Source organism: Balaenoptera borealis (assembly GCF_965194805.1).
Source record: "Balaenoptera borealis genome assembly, chromosome: 5".
NCBI lineage: Eukaryota > Metazoa > Chordata > Mammalia > Artiodactyla > Balaenopteridae > Balaenoptera > Balaenoptera borealis.
In genome coordinates this window covers 79,329,572-79,355,068 of record NC_138862.1, presented here as the reverse complement: position 1 = coordinate 79,355,068, position 25,497 = coordinate 79,329,572, and the positions used below count along the sequence as shown (strand labels likewise).

The 25,497-nt window shown below is 38.3% G+C and overlaps 1 protein-coding gene and 1 long non-coding RNA gene across 10 annotated transcripts in view; one reads left to right on the top strand and one right to left on the bottom strand.

The window, feature by feature from the left end:
* LPP (LIM domain containing preferred translocation partner in lipoma) overlaps positions 1–25,497 on the top strand; it is a 694,560-nt gene that overhangs the window by 382,214 nt on the left and 286,849 nt on the right. The window lies entirely within an intron of this gene.
* LOC309629397 overlaps positions 1–25,497 on the bottom strand; it is a 35,230-nt gene that overhangs the window by 2,356 nt on the left and 7,377 nt on the right. Inside the window, exons 2-3 of one of the 2 annotated variants that reach the window (XR_014245052.1) lie at positions 25,178–25,407; positions 978–16,265 (exon numbers count right to left, since the gene is read on the bottom strand). This is a non-coding gene — a long non-coding RNA (uncharacterized lncRNA). Of the gene's footprint in view, positions 1–977; positions 25,408–25,497 lie in introns of those variants that run through there. The other variant, XR_014245051.1, reaches the window with a different exon arrangement.

Sequence of the window (25,497 nt, the reverse complement as noted above, 5' to 3'; positions counted from 1 at the left end):
ACAGGGCAACACTCAATGGACAAGTTATCAAGCTGAGGATAAATGATGTGACAATATTTAATCATTCATGGGACAGTCCTGAAAGGTAAGTGGGGAGAGGAGGAGAGATTTGTTGTTAATGTATGTCAAAATTATTGCCTTTCTTCCCAGCTAAAACTGCAGTCTTGTCCACCACTGAGGTAGTTAATAAACAGAGAGCTGGACATCTGATGTCTGTTAGGGGGCAGCGCAAAGGAGCTCTGTGTTCTGGGCCCTACCGTCAGGCAGAGAATCCGCTGAACTAGAAAGCACACTGCCTGACCGCCCTGGGCTTCCAAATGAGCCACATCCAGAGGACGCTGGGTCATTGAACCTCCCTGTCTCTTTGAAAGACGCATATACTAACCATCCGGGGGCCTCACCAGTCTATTATAACATTCAATTAACAAATGTTCCTCAAATGCTGTGAGCTGCCCGCTCGGATAGATGTGACTGAAATGTAAAGTACCTTTCACTGCCTTATTTATTGCTCCAGCAAACACGTTATATGTTGGCACCGTTTATCTTCATTTTAATTTTATCTCCAACAAATATAGGCATTAATTTAAATCACATACAGAACATAACAGTTTTTATAGAGGCAAACTTATTCCAGTGTGCTGCATTTTAATATCACACTTTACCATCTTTTCTCACTTGATTCAAGAATAGTATCTCTTCCTGCCTCAGCATTTAATCTGAGGACAACAGAAACTTTTTTTGTGCGTACATGTTCTTGCTCTCAAACTTCATCTTCGTCGCCGCCTTGCTGTTGGTTGCCTGGAAGTTTGCGAGTGTGAGAACAGACGTTTATTAGTGGCTCTCTTTCTCCTTTGCCAGCTTAACTTCCTGTTGTGTGTGGGGGTGGGGTGGGGGGGGTCCCAGAATGATAGGTTTTACAACTGAACTTAATTCTAGGTTTTCACCTTCAGATACCTGTTCTAACTGTAACAGACACAAAGGAAGGTATGCGGCTTCCTCCCGCCCCCCCCTCCGAAATGCATTCTTTCATTCAAAAGGAAAATTTCCCTTTTCCCTTTTTCTTCATAAGTGTTGCTTTTGCAGCAGCTGAGTCTCTCCCCTGAGGGGAAGCATGCTAAGTTGGCTGCTGTATTTATGGCTATGAACCCTTCCTGTTAGCTGCTGCCCCTTAAGCAAGGGAGATTTGCCGATCCTGAATTTGTGGCCTGAAAAGCTGTGTCCCTCCTCAGTTAAGACTTGCTAGATTGCCTCTGACATGGCAGCATATTCCCAGAAGTCAGGGCCTTGGAGGCAGGAATAACATGAGCACGACCTTAAGGCAACGTGGATTTAAGCCATTCCAGGCTCCTTTGGGAAGCTTTCAGGGTCTTTCCCTCCGAAGCAGTAAACTGAAAAGAACAAAAATTACTGTTCCAGTTTTTCAGGCCTCTGAATATCTAGGTTTAGAGACATCTGTCATAGCTTTTTTTTTTTTTTTTTTTTTTTTTAACATGACTTAGAGTTTAAAATGTACCAATTATTGTTTTAAGTTCCCTGTTTTATCCTTGTAACAACCCTATGAGACAGATGCCTTTATGCTCATCTTACAGATGAGGAAACAAGGCCTAGAGAAGTTAAAGGGTTTTTGTTTGTTTGTTTGTTTTTGTTTTGTGTTTTTCGGAATTCATCCAGCTGGGACGTGGCAGGGCTGGGATTTTGAATCTAGACCACTGTCACTAATTTGCTTTCGGTATAGCTAGCTCTCTTCAGCCTGAATTCTTGACCTCTTGTTTGACACTGACTCTTGCCAAACCCTTAATCTTTGTGCTACTAGGTGCATTTCATCTATGTCAAGAACACGGTTACCCTGGAAACCCACTAGCTAGAATGGCAATCCAATTATAGCACCACCGTTCCGGTTTCATTAAATTAGCGTTCTGATGACGTGGACTTCTTGATGGAAGGGTGCTAAGAAATGGGTTCTCACCAGTTGTTCTAGCCTCTTAGGACCGCTTGGAGTCATTCTTCCACTCCACCAAACAAACAAAAAAATGCTCCTTTGGGTGATTGACTGGACTTGAGAGTTACACTAGGATTGTCTTTTTGAACCGTGGGCTTTCAGCAGTGGCTGGAGAGCATGGAAGTGCATGGAAAGAAGCCTGACTGGATTCTGCCTACCCTTTGAGTAGCCACGCCCACCCCACCACAGTGTGGTGATTTTAGGGCTCTGATCTGAATGGCCAAGGCTCATGGTCATCTGTTTGTGTGGTTCTTATCCCACTTCAGCCTATTGGTTTATATCCAGACTTGGTTCAGGAAAAGATGCAGCTCTTCGATATTCTTTGGCCCTTTACAGACTTCTGATGCACAAAGAATTTGCTTTGGTTCACAGTGATTTGATTGGTGAGTTTCCTTTAAATGCACAGAATTTACATAGAATTGAAGATAGTCAGTGCTTACCCCAGTGACACCAGCTTGGAGGAAGTGATGTTCTTTATGCCAGTGGGCTGTCAGCTCCCTGAGATGGTAACCGGTAGGCTGGTGGAATGTTGTGTTACTTCCTTGCATGTATCACGCACTATGTCAGGTGCACTACCTATTACTTCAGTGAATTTCATCAGCTCTATTATTAGCTCCGTTTTCTAGAGGAGGTAAAGGAGAAGCTGGAAGAGATGGCTTGCTCATTTGCAGGGCTGTGAGGTTATGATGGTGAGTTTTGAGCACAAGTTCCTAACTTGGAGTCCAGTGTTTTCTTTATACCATACTGTGTCAAGGTCGTTCTTCTGTATCTCAGAAAACAAAACAAGAATTAAAAACACTGAATCTGAATTCTTGAAGTTCTAATGCCAGAACTATTGTTGTCTTGAAAAGGGTGTTGGCACATCCTGTCGAGAAGGGTAATAACCAGGGAGGAGAGGGGGCCGCATCTTACTGTGTACCCCTGGAGAAGGGATGTTCCCATGACTCACTCTGTCACCAGGGAGCAGATTTCCAGAAGCAGAACTTCAAAATGGTGAAGAGAATTATGCATCTTCATAAAACATTCTACGTTCTGTGTTAGCTTTTCTACCTGTCAGTAATTAAAGACATTCACTGAAGTCCTGGCTCCCGCATTTACTGGCTTAGTGACCTTAACTACTCTGGTTGATGTCTTCAGACCTCATTTCCCCATGAGAAAAATGGAATAATAATAATATTGGATAAGTATGTTGGGTTGTGAAGAAATGAGTGAGAGGTATTTTCTCCGCTGCAAAGAGGTAATCTTCTGGACGGTAATGTCACTCTTGTGATTACCAGCTATCTTTCACATTCATCTCTCTCTTTACCCCAATACTTTCTAGTTGTGTGAAACAGTCTGAGAGTATCTTTGATACTCCTTATGTATAATTGTAGGGACTTAGATTTTAAAATCCTGACTCTGTTTTTATTTCCCTGACAGCAAATTCTTCTCTTAATTTACTCCATGTGAAATAGAAGTAACACCCTTAATACTTCCACATCTATTATATTTCCTCTTAATTAGATATGAATCTATATATTACTTGGATTGTGACATATATTTTCATACACATACAAGTACATATGCATATTTTACAACATTTAAAGTGATAAATACACTAACAGTTATTTCTGGGGTCATAGGAGATACGACTTCTTTCTTATATTACTTCTACGTATTTTTAAGGTTTCTATAATTAACCTACTTTGCTTTTGTTTTACAGGTATAGTGTATATAAATGTTTTGGTAAATGTATATATAATGTCTCACTTCATAAATTTGTATAAATATGTGTATGTATGTATGTATGTATATACACACACATACAGTATTTTGGCAAAGTAAAACACCCTTTAACAGTAAACATCTACAGGGGAAAATTTCAAAACCATTAATTTTTTCTTCCCTCCCCTCTCCCTCCCTTTTCCCCCTTCTCTCCCTCTTCTTTATATCAGTCTATTAATCTATCTAATCTCTCCCTCCATCCCTTTTTCTTTCTTTCTTTTGTCCCTGCCCAGCACCTTTTTAGCACCTTTCAGAATAGAAACTGAAACAATATTGATCTTAAATATAGTGTGTTAGAAAAATAGAATGTGTGTTTTGAGAGGAGATGTCTTGTCCTTGTATCCACATATCATTGTGGTATTGAACCTATCTCAAAACAAAAGTAGAGCTATGATTTTTAACACTAAGTTCAGTCTTTAATGAGTAGACTTTCCTTCCCAACCACCCTGATGAGAGAGAACAGAACACTTAAACCCAAGTCTGGTGATTCTAGTAGCACTCGTCCAAGTTGAGTGCCCTTTATGGTTCTCAGTGGCCATGATGATTTCTTTTCCTTTCTTTTCAGGTTTGCAAGCTCTTGGTTCATTAGCTTGTAGCAGCCAGGAGTTTGGGTCCTAATAACTAAACCTTATGCACTTTACTTTTTCTCTACAGATGTCTGCTATGGGACCACCCTGCTCTACTTATGCTTTTTTCTTTGTGTAGCGTTTCCCTTGTCAGTCCATGTGATGCTGTTCATTTTAGTTATTATGATATGAACTTAATCCAGAGTGAAGGGAGCAAGTGTTTGTGTGCCTCTCTGAATTTTTTAAGGGGAAATATTATTTCTCACTTAAGGAGACTGACTTTAGTAGTCTATCCTCTCACTTTTTTTCTTTTTTCAATTTGATCTGTCCAACTAAGGAGACCACATTTAGTACTTGCTAGTTGAGACTCGTGTTCTACAATTCTGAGTGAGTTCCTCCTGTGGCCCCCCTCCCCAAGGTGCACTGAGTCACAATGCGATCACCAGCTGCTTGCGTGCTTTTCCACCTGGCACACTAGACAGTGTGGTGGCCGAGGTTCAGCCTGGAAAGTACTTTCAGGAAAAGATGGAGACCCCTTCCTCACTCTGATCATCTTTGAATGGCTTGTTGTAGCTGGTATTAATGTCATAAATGATCATCCCTAAGTCTGTCTCAGTTCCAGCCCAGATGGAGTTTTGATTTTAGAAAATCATTCAGTGAAATGTATTTCCTGTGCCTTGTAGCCACTGATCACTTACCAAAAAAAAGGGGCTGGTGGGAGAATAAAAATAAACTTATGATAATTCACATGCACTTAACCTTTACTGAGTGAGTAATACCAAAAAGGGAATGAAGCCGGCTCTGCTGACCAGCATTTGCAAATGGATTCCAGGAATGAGGTCAGAGTTGCCAAAGCAATCTCTGCATCCTGCGGAAAGCATCCCTTGGGATTTTATTACGGTTAGGGAAAACCAGGGATGTGGAGGTGTGTATGTGAATATGTTTTAAAGCTTTCCTGCCAGCGGTGTGTGGCGGAAAGAACACTGGCTAAAAAAGCTGGAAAACCTGCATTCTAGACCTGGTTTCACCTAATCTCCATCATACTGGCAAAGTTAGTTACCTTCCTTGGCATTTACTCATGTGTAAAATAAGGATGTCAGACTAAGATCTTTCATCATTGATATCCTGTGCTTTAGATTATTCCATAACAGAAAGGCCATACATGTTCATCATGTCTCTGTGTTAACTAAAGTAAAATAAATGAAACAACAATGATGATAACAAAAGCAATCCCATTGTAGAGAATGAAAAAAAATACATATATAGTGTTTCTAGTTAGTCAGGATATATCAATTCTGGATCTAATTATACATTTAAAGACCCTGTCGAGTTAGGAGCTCAGGTTCAAACCATAGCTTGTACAAACTATAATACTATATGCAATGCAATTGACAAGGCTCCAAGAGCTATTTTATCAGAAATCCTCTCGTATTTCTCATGAGAGTAATACTATAACGGTTGTAGTATTGTTTTTCTCAATAGACCCCTCCTTTCCCAATTTAAAAAAATATGACCCAAAGCATTTAGGATTTATTTATAATTATATGCAGATAAAACCTATAAAGAATTGTTGTATCAGTGGTGCCTGCTACCTCTGCCTCTTCAATTACATGTTTTTCTCCACTGTTATTACTGCCCATTGCCGCCCTCTTCCTTATTTTAATTACTTCACTTTGTATGTAGAGTATGAAGACATTTTTATTAGCTTTCCATGTCTTGTAATTGCTCCCCCCCCCCCCTTCTTGTGGGACAGCTACAAGCTTCCAAGGGATCCAGGAAGTCTCCATCTTGAGAGGCCCTTCGGGAGATATATTGCTAGTGTTCTTGGCTTATAGTAGGAAGGCATCTTTTTTCAGAAGCAACCTTACAGTTTTGTTTAGGGTGGAAATCAGAATGCAGCAAGAATGGTCTACATATAGACTTTTTTTTTTTTTTTGAATTTTATTTTATTTTTTATACAGCAGGTTCTTATTAGTCATCCATTTTATACACATCAGTGTATACATGTCAGTCCCAATCTCCCAATTCATCCCACCACCACCCCCCTGCCGCTTTCCCCCCCTTGGTGTCCATGTGTTTGTTCTCTACATCTGTGTCTCAATTTCTGCCCTGCAGACCGGTTCATCTATACCATTTTTCTAGGTTCCACATATATGCGTTAATATACGATATTTGTTTTACTCTTTCTGACTTACTTCACTCTGTATGACGGTCTCTAGATCCATCCACGTCTCTACAAATGACCCAATTTCGTTCCTTTTTATGGCTGAGTAATATTCCATTGTATATATGTACCACATCTTCTTTATCCATTCGTCTGTCAATGGGCATTTAGGTTGCTTCCATGTCCTGGCTATTGTAAATAGTGCTGCAATGGACATTGGGGTGCATGTATCTTTTTGAATTATGGTTTTCTCTGGGTATATGCCCAGTAGTGGGATTGCTGGGTCGTATGGTAATTCTATTTTTAGTTTTTAAGGAACCTCCATACTGTTCTCCATAGTGGCTGTATCAATTTACATTCCCACCAGCAGTGCAAGAGGGTTCTCTTTTCTCCACACCCTCTCCAGCATTTGTTGTTTGTAGATTTTCTGATGATGCCCATTCTAACTGGTGTGAGGTGATACCTCATTGTAGTTTTGAGTTGCATTTCTCTAATAATTAGTGTTGTTGAGCAGCTTTTCATGTGCTTCTTGGCCATCTGTATGTCTTCTTTGGAGAAATGTCTATTTAGGTCTTCTGCCCATTTTTGGATTGGGCTGTTTGTTTTTTTAATATTGAGCTGCATGATCTGCTTGTATATTTTGGAGGTTAATCCTTTGTCCATTGATTCGTTTGCAAATATTTTCTCCCATTCTGAGGGTTGTCTTTTCGTCTTGTTTATGGTTTCCTTTGCTGTGCAAAAGCTTTGAAGTTTCATTAGGTCCCATTTGTTTATTTTTTTTTTTTTATTTCCATTACTCTAGGAGGTGGATCAAAAAAGATCTTGATTTAATTCAAAGAGTGTTCTTCCTGTTTTCCTCTATGAGTTTTATAATGTCTGGTCTTACATTTAGGTCTCTGATCCGTTTTGAGTTTATTTCTATGTATGGTGTTAGGGAGTGTTCTAATTTCATTCTTTTCAATGTAGCTATCCAGTTTTCCCAGCACTACTTATTGAAGAGACTGTCTTTTCTCCATTGAATATCCTTGCCTCCTTTGTCATAGATTAGTTGACCATAGGTGCGTGCGTTTATCTCTGGGCTTTCTATCTTGCTGCATTGATCTATATTTCTGTTTTTTTGTGCCAGTACCATATTGTCTTGATTACTGTAGCTTTGTAGTATAGTCTGAAGTCAGGGAGTCTGATTCCTCCAGCTGTGCTTTTTTCCCTCAAGACTGTTTTGGCTATTCGGAGTCTTTTGTGTCTCCATACAAATTTTAAGATTTTTGTGCTAGTTCTGTAAAAAATGGCATTGGTAATTTGACAGATATTGCATTGAATCTGTAGATTGCTTTGGGTAGTACAGTAATTTTCACAATATTGATTCTTCCAATCCAAGAATGTGGCATATCTCTCCACCTGTTGGTATCATCTTTAATTTCTTTCATCAGTGTCTTATAGTTTTCTTCATACAGGTCTTTTGTCACCCTAGGTAGGTTTATTCCTAGGTATTTTATTCTTTTTGCTGCAGTGGTAAATGGGAGTGTTTCCATAATTTCTCTTTCAGATTTTTCATCGTTAGTATATAGGAATGCAAGAGATATTTGTGCATTAATTTTGTATCCTACAACTTTACCAAATTCATTGATTAGCTCTAGTAGTTTTCTGGTGGCATCTTTAGGTTTCTCTATGTATAGTATCATGTCATCTGCAGACAGTGACAGCTTTACTTCTTCTTTTCCAATTTGTATTCCTTTTATTTCTTTTTCTTCTCTGATTGCCGTGGCAAGGATTTCCAAAACTATGTTGAATAATAGTGGTGAGAGTGGACATCCTTGTCTTGTTCCTGATCTTAGAGGAAATGTTTTCAGTTTTTCACCACTGAGAATGGTGTTTGCTGTGGGTTTGTTGTATATGGCCTTTATTATGTTGAGGTAGGTTCCCTCTATGCCCACTTTCTGAGAGTTTTTATCATAAATGGGTGTTGAATTTTGTCCAAAGCTTTTTCTGCATCTATTGAGATGATCATATGGTTTTTATTCTTCAGTTTGTTAATATGGTGTATCACATTGCTTGATTTGCATATACTGAAGAATCCTTGCACCCCTGGGATAAACCCCACTTGATCATAGTGTATGATCTTTTTAATGTGCTGTTGGATTCTGTTTGCTAGTATTTTGTTGAGGATTTTTGCATCTATATTCATCAGTGATATTGGTCTGTAATTTTCTTTTTTTGTAGTACCTTTGTCTGGTTTTGGTATCAGGGTGATGGTGGCCTCATCGAATGAGTTTGGGAATGTTCCTTCCTCTGTAATTTTTTGGAAGAGTTTGAGAAGGGTGGGTATTAGCTCTTCTCTAAATGTTTGATAGAATTCACCTGTGAAGCCATCTGGTCCTGGACTTTTGTTTGTTGAAAGACTTTTAATCACAGTTTCAATTTCATTACTTGTGATTGGTCTGTTCATATTTTCTATTTCTTCCTGGTTCAGTCTTGGAAGGTTATACCTTTCTAAGAATTTGTCCATTTCTTTCAGGTTGTCCATTTTATTGGCATAGAGTTGCTTGTAGTAGTCTCTTAGGATGCTTTGTATTTCTGTGGTGTCTGTTGTAACTTCTCCTTTTTCATTTCTAATTTTCTTGATGTGAGTCCTCTCCCTCTTTTTCTTGTTGAGTCTGACTAATGGTTTATCAATTTTGTTTATCTTCTCGAAGAACCAGCTTTTAGTTTTATTGATCTTTGCTATTGTTTTCTTTCTTTCTATTTCATTTATTTCTGCTCGATCTTTATGATTTCTTTCCTTCTGCTAACTTTGGGTTTTGTTTGTTCTTCTTTCTCTAGTTCCTTTAGGTGTAACGTTAGATTGTTTATTTGAGATTTTTCTTGTTTCTTGAGGTAGGCTTGTATAGCTATGAACTTCCCTCTTAGAACTGCTTTTTCTGCATCCCATAGGTTTTGGATCCTCGGGTTTTCATTGTCATTTGTCTCTGGGTATTTTTTGATTTCTTCTTTGATTTCTTCAGTGATCTCTTGGTTATTTAGTAACGTATTGTTTAGCCTCCATGTGTTTGTGTTTTTTACCTTTTTTTCCCTCTAATTCATTTCTAATCTCATAGCGTTATAGTTAGAAAAGATGCTTGATATGATTTCAATTTTCTTAAATTTACTGAGGCTTGATTTGTGACCCAAGATGTGATCTATCCTGGAGAATGTTCTGTGCACACTTGAGAAGAAAATGTAATCTGCTGTTTTTGGATGGAATGTCCTATAAATATCAATTAAATCTATCTGGTCTATTGTGTCATTTAAAGCTTCTGTTTTCTTATTTATTTTCATTTTGGATGATCTCTCCATTGGTGTAAGTGAGGTGTTAAAGTCCCCCACTATTATTGTGTTACTGTCGATTTCCTCTTTTATAGCTGTTAACAGTTGCCTTATGTATTGAGGTGCTCCTATGTTGGGTGCATATAGATTTATAATTGTTATATCTTCTTCTTGCATTGATCCCTTGATCATTATGTAGTGTCCTTCCTTGTCTCTTGTAACATTCTTTATTTTAAAGTCTATTTTATCTGATATGAGTATAGCTACTCCGGCTTTCTTTTGATTTCCATTTGCATGGAATATCTTTTTCCAACCCCTCACTTTCAGTCCGTATGTGTCCCTAGGTCTGAAGTGGGTCTCTTGTAGACAGCATATATATGGGTCTTGTTTTTGTATCCATTCAGCAAGCCTGTGTCTTTTGGTTGGAGCATTTAATCCATTCACATTTAAGGTAATTATCAATATATATGTTCCTATGACCATTTTCTTAATGTTTTGGGTTTGTTTTTGTAGGTCCTTTTCTTCCTTTGTGTTTCACACTTAGAGAAGTTCCTTTAGCATTTGTTGTAGAGCTGGTTTGACAGTGCTGAATTCTCTTAGGTTTTGCTTGTCTGTAAAGCTTTTGATTCCTCCATCAAATCTGAATGAGATCCTTGCCAGGTAGAGTAATCTTGGTTGTAGGTTCTTCCCTTTCATCACTTTAAGTATATCATGCCACTCCCTTCTGGCTTGTAGAGTTTCTGCTGAGAAATCAGCTGTTAACCTTATGGGAGTTCCCTTGTATGTTATTTGCCATTTTTCCCTTGCTGCTTTCAGTAATTTTTCTTTGTCTTTAATTTTTGTCAGTTTGATTACTATGTGTCTCGGCGTGTTTCTCCTTGGGTTTATCCTCTATGGGACTCTCTGCACTTCCTGGACTTGGGTGGCTATTTCCTTTCCCATGTTAGGGAAGTTTTCGACTATAATCTCTTCAAATATTTTCTCGGGTCCTTTCTCTCTCTCTTCTCCTTCTGGGACCCCTATGATGCAAATGTTGTTGCATTTAATGTTGTCCCAGAGGTCTCTTAGGCTGTCTTCATTTCTTTTCATTCTTTTTTCTTTAGTCTGTTCCGCCGCAGTGAATTCCACCATTCTGTCTTCCAGGTCACTTATCTGTTCTTCTGCCTCAGTTATTCTGCCATTGATTCCTTCTAGTGTAGTTTTCATTTCAGTTATTGTATTGTTCATCTCTGTTTGTTTGTTCTTTAATCCTTCTAGGTCTTGGTTAAACATTTCTTGCATCTTCTCAGTCTTTGCCTCCATTCTTTTTCCGAGGTCCTGGATCATCTTCACTATCATTATTCTGAATTCTTTTTGTGGAAGGTTGCCTATCTCCACTTCATTTAGTTGTTTTTCAGGGGTTTTGTCTTGTTCCTTCATCTGGGACATAGCCCTCTGCCTTTTCATCTTGTCTATCTTTCTGTGAATGTGGTTTTTGTTCCACAGGCTGCAGGATTGTAGTTCTTCTTGCTTCTGCTGTCTGCCCTCTGGTGGATGCTATCTAAGAGGCTTGTGCAAGTTTCCTGATGGGAGGGACTGGTGGTGGGTAGAGCTGGCTGCTGCTCTGGTGGGCATAGGTCAGTAAAACTTTAATCTGCTTGACTGCTGATGGGTGGGGCTCGGTTCCCTCCCTGTTGGTTGTTTGTCCTGAAGCGACCCAGCACTGGAGCCTACCCGGGCTCTTTGGTGGGGCTAATGGCAGACCCTGGGAGGGCTCACGCCAAGGAGTACTTTCTAGAACTTCTGCTGCCAGTGTCCTTGTCCTCACCGTGAGACAGAGCCACCACCCGCCTCTGCAGGAGACCCTCCAACACTAGCAGGTAGGTCTGGTTCAGTCTCTTACGGGGTCACTGCTCCTTCCCCTAGGTCCCAATGCACACACTACTTTGTGTGTGCCCTCCAAGGGTGGAGTCTCTGTTTCCCCCAGTCCTGTCAAAGTCCTGCAATCAAATCCCGCTAGCCTTCAAATTCTGATTCTCTAGTAATTCCTTCTCCCGTTGCCGGACCCCCAGGTTCGGAAGCCTGACGTGGGTCTCCGAACCTTCGCTCCAGTGGGTGGACTTCTGTGGTATAAGTGTTCTCCAGTCTGTGAGTCACCCACCCAGCAGTTATGGGATTTGAATTTATTGTGATTGCGCCCCTCCTACTGTCTCATTGTGGCTTCTCCTTTGTCTTTGGATGTGGGGTATCTTTTTTGGTGAGTTCCATTGTCTTCCTGTCAATGATTGTTCAGCAGTTAATTGTGATTCCGGTGTTCTCATGGGAGGGAGTGAGAGCACATCCTTCTACTCCGCCATCTTGAACCAATCCCTACACAGAGTCTTGCAGCAACTTTGGCAGACCTTATGAATGGTTGTTTGGTCAAAGATCAACCAGTGTGACTGGTGATGCCTATGGAAGGTATATTAGTGAATGTTTTACCAGAGCTGGTAGGAGATAAATATTTAGAGATTCATTGCACTGAATTATCTTATGTGATTGTGTGGGCTGGCTCAGCAATCCAACATCTGTAGTGTAGGCTGTTAGGAAGGGCAGGCTGGAACTTTGCTACAAGAGCTGACACTATTGTCCACAGGTAGAATTTCTTTTCCTTTAAAGAAGTCTCTGCTTTGCTCTCAAGGCCTTTCAACTTTCAATCAGGCCAACCCACATTATCTAGGATATTCTCCCTTACTTAAAGTCAATTGATTATGGACTCTAATCACTTACACAAAATGCCTTCACAGCCATACCTAGATTAGTGTTTGATTGAATAACTGGTGAGAATGTAGTCTAGTAACATTGACACACAAAACTGATCATCACAGAAGGGTAGCTGTTTTCTACAAAAGATCAATCTGTGGTAGAGAAGCCATGGGCACTGAGATCAGAAACAGGGAAAGCAGGAAGGGTGCAGGAGGAGCCTTGAGAATCCCAGCAGCAGCATCGGGATTGGTGGCGGAGTGATGATAGATATATGGGACAGTAAATGTGGACAGACTAGTGTTCTACCTCATGCATGTTGAGACCTGAAAAGGCTTTGCCTACCTGCTCTGGGAATAGAACTATTGCTTGTCAAATAGTTCCTCTGTGTTAGTTCTACGTTCCAAACATCAGAGTTGATTGTAGTTTCTTTTGCATTCGTTATTGAGTTATCGATACAACTTCGTAACATGTTTATATGCTTCTTCAGAGTTGAAAGCATTTGGCTAAAATGCTTTTTCCTCCACATTGCTATCATCCCCTAGTCTCCTGGTCCTGGCTGTCACTCACTGACCTCTTGGCAAATGTCTCACTGTCTCTCCTCTGGGTCCAGGCTTTTAGCCTTGTTGGAAGATTTCAGTGCTTAATTCGCTGGCTTCTCAGTCCCTTGATCTCACATCTCCTGTGACTCTTATCTCCACTCAGCTGTAGCCCCCGATCCCAGGGTTACAACCTGGATCTTGTTATTGCCTTGTTCATTAATTAAACAATCAAAACAAAACAAAGCAAAACAAAACAAAACCACAGCCCTGTATTCTTCTAACTCTTAGACAACTCATACTCTATTCTTCTTCAGCATCTTTGCCTTCCATTATCTTTATTTCTATTTCCCCATCAGTCCCTGACTGTATTTCTTCTTATCCAATTTAGATTCTATGGGTCAATACTTCAGCCCATTCTTCCCGCTGTTGACTTTCTTTCAGTTGGCTTTTTCCAGAGTTTCATTTGTGTACCTGCCCTGTTTCAACCTGCAGCACTTAGGCCATCTTGCCAACTTTCCTGGGTTTTTACCTACCATGCTCTCTTGGTTTTTCTGCCTCCTTTTCTGAACAATTCCACTTTTAAGGATCTCCTTAGCTCATCTTCTTCTGCCAGAAGATTGGTTTTCTTTAGTGGTGGTGGTGGTGATGGGGACCAGGGGTGGGGGACGTCTTTCCTGGAGTCTGTTCTTGTTCTACCTCCCAATTTGGTTTGGAAACTCAATTCTGTGGCCTCAAATACCTGTGCTGTAATGTTGTTATATAGATGTGTCTCAGCAAGCTTTCTAGCATTTCAGATCCAGACCTTTCTAAGTGCTTATCAGCCAGGTGCATTTGTATATATCACAGAAAACTTAGTCTCAACATGTCTAAAATAAATTCGTCAACTTCTCTCTGGAATTCCTTCTCCTCTTGTGCTGTTAAATTTAATGGTGTCACCATCTAACCATTTTCCTAAGCCAGAAATCTGGGTACTATTTCTACACTCCTCTCTTTCCCTTATTGTCAATTTTACCTCCTAAACATACTTTCTACTTCTCCCCATCTCCACTGCCTCTGAGGGATCGCACATGTATCACATATGTATGGCATTGGCCATACACTCCTAACTGGTTTCCTTGTAGCCCCTTGCCTGCCACCTAGTCTGTTCCTAAAATGCAAATCTCACTGTACAATTCCCCTAATGCCTTATCTTTTTAGCCCAGTAGTATAACAGAATGATTAAGAAAACAGACTTTGGAATCAAACAGAAATGAGTTTGAATCTCACTTATGTGCTATGTGATCTTGGACAAGTAACCAATTTTAATGGTTTGTTCCCATATGTAAAACAGGAATACTGATTGCAGGGCTGTTTTTGTTTTTTTTTGTTTTTCTTTACTTTTTTGTGTTTTTTAAGATGTTTTATGCCCTTTGACTTCTTCTACTACTGCCCCTCTTATGCTCTGTGAAGCCACACTGGACTTCTCTCAGATCCCCAAAGGCATTGAACACTATCCATACTCCCAGCCCTCTGTTGCCATGTCTCAACATAGATGTCATTTCCTCTGAGAAATTGTTCAGCGACCCCCTCTGCTCTTCTGTAGTTTGGGTGCTCTTGCTGTGTGCTCCTATATCTTTTTCCTTGAACTTCCTAATCCCCATACTGTCTGTCCTGTCCTGTGAATGCTCATTTACTCACTGCCTTCTCCTCCCACTCGATCATCCGGTGTCCACCCACTGTAAGTTCCGTGCAGACATTGACTACTGACCTTGACCATCTTGTTAAGCTTCCTGACCCTGCTGTCCAGTGCTTAGCACAGTGTCTAGCAAAGGTTGGGCACTCAGTGAACATTTGATGAATGTTCACAAGATGCTCTCACTAATTCACTTATGTTTCCAACAAAGTGATCACATTGTTCCTTCTGTGGGAGAAAACATGCCAAAAAATATAATTCTCCTACCTCTGTGGTGGCTCCCTAGCAACCTGACTGCTTCTAGAGAGCTGTTTACACAATCACATCAAGTGGTATTTTGCCAGGAGGGAAAGCCCCAGGACAAGTCCCTTGTCTTGACCGCGAAGTTCTATGTTCTGTGTCTTTCCTTTTGAAACCTTGGTTTCAGCAAAGCAACACTTTTATCCTCTCCCCAGAATCCTATAAATGTAATACAGAGATGTGTTTACACTAAATCCCCAATAGCTTATAACATTCGGCCTTGGATGGGTGACAACAAACCTACTTTTAGCATTACTTGGAAGGAAGTTCCTAGGTATATAACTGACAAGCATTCATGGAGAGCTGCTTTACTTTTCTGTCGAGCTTTTGGGGAATTTTTTTTTTTTTTTTTTTTTAGCAGTTCTACATGCTGAAAGAAAGTTCACAAATTTTAAAAGGAAACGTGGCCCTTTTCATTAGCTCCTTTTACCTCATGCTGAGTCATGGATGAGAGAGAATTTGTAGGCGGCTGAGCTGTAGGAAAAGTAATACTGTCATTTACACTTGCAGGCTGTTATGCTTTCCAGAAAACTTTTTCCGTAGGTTGTGAAAGTGATTAATCTGCTGTTAAAACTGACAAAGAAGGTTCTCTGATAAGAACAAGAATTAAATGAGGGATTTTTTTTTTTTTTTTTCCTTTAAAAAGTAAGCTCCTATTTCCAGTTTTAGACTAGGAAAAAATAGGCTTCGATGTTGTTTTTTACTTTTGGTCTTTTTGCATCTGTGTGAATTTGGTCATGGCTTAAAACAATCACAGGACATTTTCTATTTAAATTATGTCTATTTATTGGCATGGTTCATGCCTTATGTTTTATATCTAAATTATTCATTTTTACATCCTGTTCCCTCAATTTTTTCTTTCATATTTCTATATCTGGGTCTTACTTTTTAATACGCTACACATCATCTCACTTCTCAAACACAGATTTCTTCAACCAACTTCTTTTTTAACATTCAAACTGGTGAAGATGGTCTGCGTTCCTTATGTGATATAAATTTCTCCCTCTCTGAAAAAATCTCATTCATGTAACATTTCTACAACAGTTTTAAAAACTTGAACAAAAGTTGTTTAGTATAATTGAAATGAAACATCATTGCCTTAAGAGTTTAGAAAATATGTTTTCATGTTTTATTTACAACACGACTTGGAGACGGAAAGCTTTTCCACTGAATTCTGGCAAATATACATGTCATTTGAACGTTTCTCTAGGGACCCCATATTTCAGCTGGCAACCTAAAGGAACAAATAAAGAAATAAATTACATGGCATGGCATGACTCAACTTTTTATAATTCTACAGAGAACCAGTGACTCATTTAGAGAATTCAGAGTCCTCAAGAAGGTAGAATAACTTGTTAGAAGTTTATTAAATTTGTTTCCTTTAGCATATTAATGCCTGTTTTTTTTAGTAACAAGTTTATATGGGTTGTTGAAATGCACGGGCTTTACCCTTTTTGTTTTACATTTTACTTCTTTGAAGGTTCACTATTTTATGTTAGGGTATATCAGGTTATTTTCCTGGGTTTTTTTTCTTCTTCTTCCTCTCCTTATTTTCTGAAGACCGACTTCTGAGCTTGAACCATTCCCTTGGCAACTGAATGGACTCCTGGGAGTAGAGAGGATTCTCTCACAACTCTGACAGCGTGGCCCCCAGTGAGATAGAGAAATGGGTCCCTTCTATAAGCCGGATGGACCAGTCTAGGGGACTTGGCATTCTTCTTTCTGTCCTAGAGTTTGGATATAAATACTGCTTTTGCCCCTGGGGTACAAAACTTTAAAATTTTGAAGTTGAAAATGTCCAAACCATTTACAATTGAAAACCTATTTTCCATTTACAGCTAACTATTACTGTATATTTATATCAGTATTTCATGAGGGAATAAATAGAGGACTTGTAAATGCACTGTTTTATATCTGAATTGCCAAGATTATTTCTGTTCCTTCATTAAATGTGTGTGTAATACATGCAAACACACACATAAACACATATCTGTGTATTTATATACATATATAAATCTACATAAGGAGCAGCATTATTAGCTAACACTCCTACAGTTTCTTTATCCATCTCCAAATTCTGTCACATACTGCATCTTGTAATAAAAGATTACAGTTTTTTGGAGGGGGTCTCCTTGGGGCAGGATGAGGTGTGGAGAGCTTTTACATTCTGCTTTTAAGCAGAGCAAGGTCATTGCTACCTGCAGAAGTGGCTGTGTGCAGGCTTGTCCAAGTTTTCGTGACAATGTGGAATACTTTTTTTTTTTAATAAATTTATTTATTTTATTTATTTATTTTTGGTTGCGTTGGGTCTTCATTGCTGCATGTGGGGTTTCTCCAGTTCTGGCGAGCCGGGGCTACTCTTCATTGCGGCGTATGGGCTTTTCATTGCAGTGGCCTCTCTTTTGGAGCACGGGCTCTAGGTGCGTTGGCTTCAGTAGTTGTCACACGCGGGTTCAGTAGTTGTGGCTTGTGGGCTCTAGAGTGCAGGCTCAGTAGTTGTGGCTCACGGGCCTAGTTGCTCCGCGGCATGTGGGATCTTCCCAGACCAGGGCTCGAACCTGTGTCCCCTGCATTGGCAGGGAGATTCTCAGCCACTGCGCCACCAGGGGAGTCCCTGGAATACGTTTTAAACCAGAAGGAAAAAAAAAAATACCTCTTTTGTTGTTGTTTTTATTATTGTTGTTGAGATTAACCGTCTTAATTTGACTGTAGTATTTTTAAGTTAGGAACACTTTGACTTGACATTTTTATTATTTATTTATTTTAACATCTTTATTGGAGTATAATTGCTTTACAATGGTGTGTTAGTTTCTGCTTTATAACAAAGTGAATCAGCCATACATATACATATATCCCCATATCCCCTCCCTCTTGCGTCTCCCTCCCACCCTCCCTATCCCACCCCTCTAGGTGGTCACAAAGCACTGAGCTGATCTCCCTGTGCTATGCGGCTGCTTCCCACTAGCTATCTATTTTACGTTTGGTAGTGTGTATATGTGACTTGACATTTTTAAATGGAAAAGGTTCTTTAGATTTTATGGAAAAATCTTAACCAAGTGCCAGCGACAAAATTTAGACCAGAAAGTAGTCATGAAGCAATAGTAATGAGATATGACTGTGGTTTAGTGGGAGAAATAAAGCCCTGTAGGCAACAGTACAAGTGCAGTAAATGATGAATCGCTACTAATTAGGTCTCATTAGTCCACCATTGACTATGTTTAATTGACATTAGATTCTGGAAAATTTTGGGACGTATATATAAGAAAACTTGATGTTACACTAATGTAAGTCTTTAGAGTGTCTGTTTTAAAATTTAGAAACAGATGATTGTGTGTGAGTGTCCACAAAACAGCACCCATGTCACTAACATGCTTATAGAAAAGCTGTTTATGTCTCCCAAGAGAAGGGGACGCACAGAAAACTGGGTGATGTAATACATGGCAGTTGCAAATGAGTTTCTCCCTTAGTCCTAGGTATTTTCCACAACATATAATAGACCTTAACTGTTGTTCTAAAGAAAGTTGACTGTACTGAGGTCTGAAACTCAAGAGGTCATTTATAGTGAGTATTTTCATGTTGTTACTCTACACGGTCTGCAAAGCCCGAGCGCCAGATGCTAAATCCTATCAACATAATGTATCTTTAATTAAATACTATATTTGCAATACAATTAATAATGCGACCTGTTTCCATAACTTTATTATGAAATTACCATAATTTTTGTGTAACAGGGTAATAAAAAAGCAGTGTGTTTTGAAACAGCCTTTCCTAAAGTGGTTATGTGCTTTGTGTCTGTTGAATTTTGAATTAAATAAAGAGATTGACGGCCAGAATTATCTGCTGCAATGTACTCAGGACTTTACATTAATAAGGGATCTTGTATTATTTTTCTTCTTTTAAAATAAAATACATTTCTTGCTTTTCGGTGGGCTCACTAGTTAAGATATTTAGGGAATAGTTCATCCGTTGGCTTTTTGCTCTCTCCCTCCCTCTAACTCTTTCTAAAAACCCCAAGCAATATTAAATAATGTTAATTTCAAGAAGTATACAGTACATTGCACTGTGATGGTTCCTAATAAATGGGAAGTCATGCTTCTGGTTCTGTGGCCATCATTGATGTTGTTTTAATTTTCACAATGTGTTAACATGATAATTAAATTCCCCCAGTGTCCTGTGAGGAAAGAATTTTAAATGGCATCATACATGGAGTTAAATCTTTGATATTTAAAAATATTATCTTTTAGACTGAGATTGTACGTGGATACAGAATAATGTATCTAGCTATGACAATAGGGCTTTAATAAAAAAAATAGTTTGTAAGCTGCCTTTTTCAAGACTGAAAATGTCACCCTCAGCTAAACAGAAGTAATCTGCATCAGATGTGTGTGTGTCCTTACTCTTCATGAAACAACAGTGTCTGTCTTCAGAAAGTAATTGTTCTCCTTGCAACGTATTTTTTTCTCGGCACTGAGAGTCCCGCTCCTGCCCTTCTTTTGCCCTAATACTTGTCCCTTAATTCTATCAGATTAGTTGCCAACTACAGTTAAAGACAGCTGTTACCCTTCACAATCTGTCCTGATCTAATTTTGCAGATTTGTTTTAGGTACTTGCTTTTAGTGTAGAAGTGGCTAACAGAACAACTTTGGAACCACAAAGTGTAGATTCAGACACCAATATTAGATTATTCTGTAACCTTGGACAAATTAAACTCACTAGACCTCAGTTTCCTCATCTATAAAATGGGAATAACAGGCCCTTTGCTGTATGTAAAGCATTTAGATAAGGACTGGCACATAGGATGTCTCAGCTATTATTAAATTCCTGCCAAACTTGATTGCTCTCCTGTGTGCCCTATCCTTTTGTCTGTGCCTCTGCTCACATCTTTTGCTTGAAACAGAATCCGCCCTCCTCTTGCAAGGCAGGCACGTGCAAATGTAAACACGAAGCCATCTTTGTGTCCACTCCATGAGATAGCTCAGAGATCCCTTCTCTCTACCTGCCAGTTTGGGGCTAATGCATCTGAAACCTTAATAACTTCTCTTGTGTTTCTTAGTATTCTCAACTGTTATGCTATAGGCATTTGCTAGTGTTATTTTGTCTCTTTTGCTGGTATGTCAGCTCCTTGAATCCAGGGAGCTCATGTGATGAATTTCACCCTACTCCAAAGAGCCCATTGCCTTGTGATCTGCCGTGCTTATTTAATTAGCAAAGAGTGCTTTTCTTTATATCTTATTTGAAACACTTTTGAATGTACATGATGTGTTCTATATTTTTACATTAATCCTATCACTTCTGGGCATTGGCAAAGGTCAGAAAATTAGGAGGAACAAAAATAGATACATTTAGTCCATTTAAGCAATATGTGAGTTCCTCTTGTGTTTCCTTCCCTCATTTAGCTCTCAGTAGTTTTGGAAAAGAATGACAAATTCCTTATTAAAAGAAAATGAAAGCAGATCTGTTACTTCTGTGAATGATGTTCTTTATTGATGGATAATTAGACAAAATATTTAAATACTATATGTACAGTTAATGCACATATATACTCTATGAAAACTGTACAAGAAACTCTGTGCCTGAATGATATATTTTTTGTGTGTGATGTTCATGTGGGTTATAAACCAACAGTTACATTCTGGAAACTCTAATGCTGTTATGTCTTTAAAAATATTATACTCTGAAAGAATATTTTAACACTATATTCCATGATAAAAGTTATGTTGCATTATTTCTTTACGCTGATAACTTGTGAGGCTTAAAACAGTTTAATCTTTAGACATTGAAGCTACTTGATTATATTTTAAAAACAAATCATAAAATCATAAAACATGATAGTGTGGCAAATTCTATTGGGAAATGTTTTATTATTGGACTTTTTAAAGGCTGTAGACTTTATTAAAAATAACAAAATTTGACTTAAAGACATGAAATGCATAGCTTGTATATCTTGTTTGAAAATACGAAGGTTTTACTATTTGCCGCATTTTTTGCTTGATTTTATTTTTGCTTTCTTTTGTCATTGTTTTTTTGTTTGTTTTTGCAACAGTGTTTCTGTGTCTGTTTCTTGTTTCTGTTGCATTGCACAGCACTCTTGTACACAGGTTTAAAAAATCTCTATGTTTCCTCATTGCTAAATGATAATTCATTTATTCTAGGGTGCTAATTTCATCATCGTAGATCCAGGTAAGTGATCAAAGCGGACCAAAAAGTATGGTTTGTTTCATAATGGCTTTTTAGGTTAGGTTTTCTCTTTATAGATGCTTCTTGTTTACATAGAGCACACCTAAGAATAATTTACATATTCTTCCATATTTCTTAAAGCAAATATTCTTTCCATTTTTTAGATAGACAAGTTATTGCAAAAGAGGTATTTCACTTTACCCTTCATTAGAGGAAAAACCACAGTACAAGCAAGGAGAGGAATGGTTAACTGACACCTCGTTTCTGATTGGGAAATACTAGGAAGTGATGAGGCAGTATGGCAGCTGTAACCCAAGCTGCATGTAGCAATGCAAACTCAGTGTTGCTAGATCCCTGGGACTGAGTTCTACTTAAATGGCCTGTGACTTCTAAGACTTAATTTGAGATTTGACATCACTGGAAAACAATCAGTTAGTGCTTTATTTAACAAAACCAAATTGGTCATGCTTCTCTAATGCCAAATCCCAATTTTGGTTGAACTATTTAGATAAAGTCTAATAAGTATGTGAAATAAATACAGTATAATTTGGGTTGTTTCCCTCTCCCCCCTGAGGGTTTATATAGGAATCTCCACAACCAGATGATAGCATTCCGAATCAGAGACAAGATTATATCATTGGATTTTGGCTGCAGTCAAATCATTTAGGTCATTGGGGACACGTATGTCGTGCTTCCCCACAAAATTGTCTAGCCCCTCTGTTAAAACATATGTATGACTGCTGTAATACTTGGATTTCCCAAAAGAAACAAATCATTCACTCTGTTAAAGGAACCATGGATTACTTAATGTGAAAAACATCACTTAATTTTAACTACCAGACTTGAGACCTTCAATTTTAAGAGCCCTTTTCCATGATTCTGTTTCTCTCTGTTCTGACACCCTAGGTGTCTGAACAATGATCATTTCAATTATATTTTCTTGGTTTCCATCAAATCAGCTACACCAGTGGATCTCGTTTGCTCCGTACTTATTCATGTTTGGAAATAGCATTGTACAAAATAAAAGATGCTAGAAAAAGATCTGCTGGGACAGAATTTGTACAGGTATAAACTCTCTAGTTGATGCTGTGGGAGCCTTTTTCTTTCAAACTTTGCCCCTCATTTGGGCCTCATCATTTCTTGCCTGGATTATTGCCATAGCTTCTCATCTGGCTTCCTTTATGCCCTTCATAAACATATGGCTTCTAGATTAATATTTCTTTAACACAATCCTGGTCCTATCATTCTACATGTGGCTTCATAACAATCTACCTGTTATACAGATAGAAGGAATATAATAATGATGATAAGATGACAATAATAATTAGTGAATGCTCTTAGATGCTCCATCTCAAACATCAGATGTTTTGAGATAACAGAGTGGAATTCAATATCAGAGGGTTTAACACTGAGGTATTTGGCTTGGGTCTGAATGCATGTGTGGAGTGTGGCTGATTGAAAGAAGATCATCTGATATACATGAGAAGTGAGTGGGTGGGGAGTTGACATTTTGTTAGAATTGCATGCTTGGTGTTTTGATAGACCATTACACCTCCTCAAATCTTTGTTATCAGAAACATTGTCAAGAAAATATAGCATAATTCAGGACAGTGGGAAAATCTTAATGCTTTCCATCCTGGTCTTGGTTTTGCAATTAAACATGTATGCTAAATAGGAGGTTATTGCATTTGAGTGTTCATATCTGTTAAAGCAGATTGACTACTTGGTTACCACACTGTAAACAGCTTTTTTGAAGAATTTTTAAATTTATCATTTATGATATATTAAAAGAAAAAGTAAGATATAAAACTGCACATAAACAGTGTTCACATTTAAACACCAACACCCATACCAACCACATGCTTGCACACATGCACACATACACACAGACACTCAGACACACACACAAATATACATGTAAATGCATAGAAAATAAAAAAGCTTGGAAATTAACCAAAATTTACAATTACTGTCACTAAGGTTTTGAATTATGAATTTTTTCATTTTCTTTATTAATTTTGTTAATATTTCCTGTATTTTCTACAATGAGTATTACTGTTTTAATGAGGAAACTGCAACTTACATGAGGGCTCACCTAGCACTCTCATTCAGTGAGAAATGAGTGAATTATATTATTCACTCATTATATTAATTTGTTCAAGAGTGAATTATATTATTTTGTTCAAACATCACTAAAAAATCATGGAGTGACACAATAAATAGTCAAAGTTGAACTATCTTTTTATAAGGTAAAATAACATTTTGAATAGTTCCACTGCCTGCCATCTATGATCAATGCTTCTGGGAAATTGTATGTTTTGCTGCCTTTTTTTTTTTTTTTTTAAATGACTGGGGTATTGAGTGAAGAAATCTAGCAATAAAATGGAAAGCTCTGTAGATTACATCTCTGATGCCTGGGATCATTTGTGGTAATTTTTCTTTTTATTCCTGTGATTTTCCTTTTTTATCACCAAATAGTGATATAGTTGATACCTAGAACCCACAAGGGCGGGCAGACACACACGAAATTAAGAAAAAGGAGGATAACTTCATACTTACTTCATACTTAAATATATTTATTAATTCACTAATTCCTCAATGATTTTTTTTTTTCCTCAATGATGTTTTGATAGCCTGCCGTGCCTTAATCTTTGTGCTACCATGTTCTGAGTGTTATGAAAGGATAATAGATGAATATTAGAATATGGTCCCTACTCTCAACTTTGTTTAGCACCACAGTTCTTAAACTTGAGCGTGCATAAGAATTACGTAAATAATGGCATTTATCTGATATACATAGGATATCAGAGGAAGAACAGGCTAGAGGAAGATGTTTGAATGCAGCTGCTTATGTGATGTTCAAAAAAGAAGGATTTTTAGCCAGCACCTGAGGCAGAAGGAGCTGAGGAATGGAGAGGATAGGGACTTGCCTAATGTCTTCCAGTAGTTAACAGAGTAGAATAAAGGACCCTGGCCCTTGGCCTCTTAAGACAGTGCTTTTTGGCTGGCTCGAACTCAGCTCTCTGTTTAAAAAATGAATGGGTTACAGTGGAGCAGTGTTTTCCAAGTAGCGTTTGTCAGTCTTCTGGGAATCTGAGAAGTTTCCACTGGTTTTCTGCCTGTTTTCCCTGGCTATAGTTGAATTCATTGAGGCCAGGAACCATAACTTGTTACCCAGCAGTTGGCAAAATTCCTGGCATTTAGAAGGTGGTCAGTTAATGGTTGATGACTGTATGAATGACACCATTTTTCAAAAAAAAAAAAAAATTTCTTAAGTCATATATTTAGGGGCAACTAATGTATTTCTCTGCTATTGTGTGGCTTGAGAAAATGCAGTGTGTTCTCTGAAAGGAAAAGATATTTGGAGGTACGATTCTTTTTCTGTGTAAATAAAGCTATTTTATCTTAAATATTAGTATACACGTTCATTTTATAAAACAAAATGAAAGGGAAAAATAGCTGTTTTCTTAATAATATCCACTCAGTGTTTTTTCTTTTTCAGATATTGGAGTTAAATCATGCTATATGTACAAGTTTATGTCCTTTTATTTTCTTGTAACATTATAACATAAGGGGATTAGCATTCTGTAACATATATAGATCTTGAGATGTATCAAAGTGAATCTTGAAAACAGTATCAGAATGAGAAATGTCTCAGTTTATACGCCATTGCAGAGGACCTCAGGTATCAGAGTTCATGGGATCAAAGGCTTTCCTGAGATGCTCTGCGTGCAACCAGAGATCTTTGAATTCTTCCATTCAAATCCCCTCATCTTTTTATAAGATGAAATTGAGGAAATTGAGACCCAAAGAACAACACAAGTGAATTTGTTTTGACCCAGGGCTTTCAGACCTTGTTGTCCCAATTCAAATTTGTGTCCCAAAGAATATTTATCTGAATTTGTTATTGTTTTCTATTTTGTAATGCTAAAAAGAAAGAAGAAAGGATAAAACAACTCTTCATTTTACCTTTGGAAGGAAGTTCCACTGAAGAAATGAGCCCCCAAGTGATTGAACTCTATCAGCCATTTGTAGGATTTCAGCTGTTGAAGGGTTTTAGTAGTGGTGCTGCTACCCTGATCTTGGCCTAGCCATCATTCCCTTGCTCTTTCATAGGGCTCGGTCACCATGTGCCATGGCCAAAATAATGGTGGTCCCTCCCATGAGCCATCTTCAAATTTCCAGCTGACAATGTCTATCTAGAAAAGAGAAAACAAATTCTTTACTACTTCAAATTTTAGCACATTTACCCCACTGCATGATCTAAAATATCATACGGGCTCTATCTG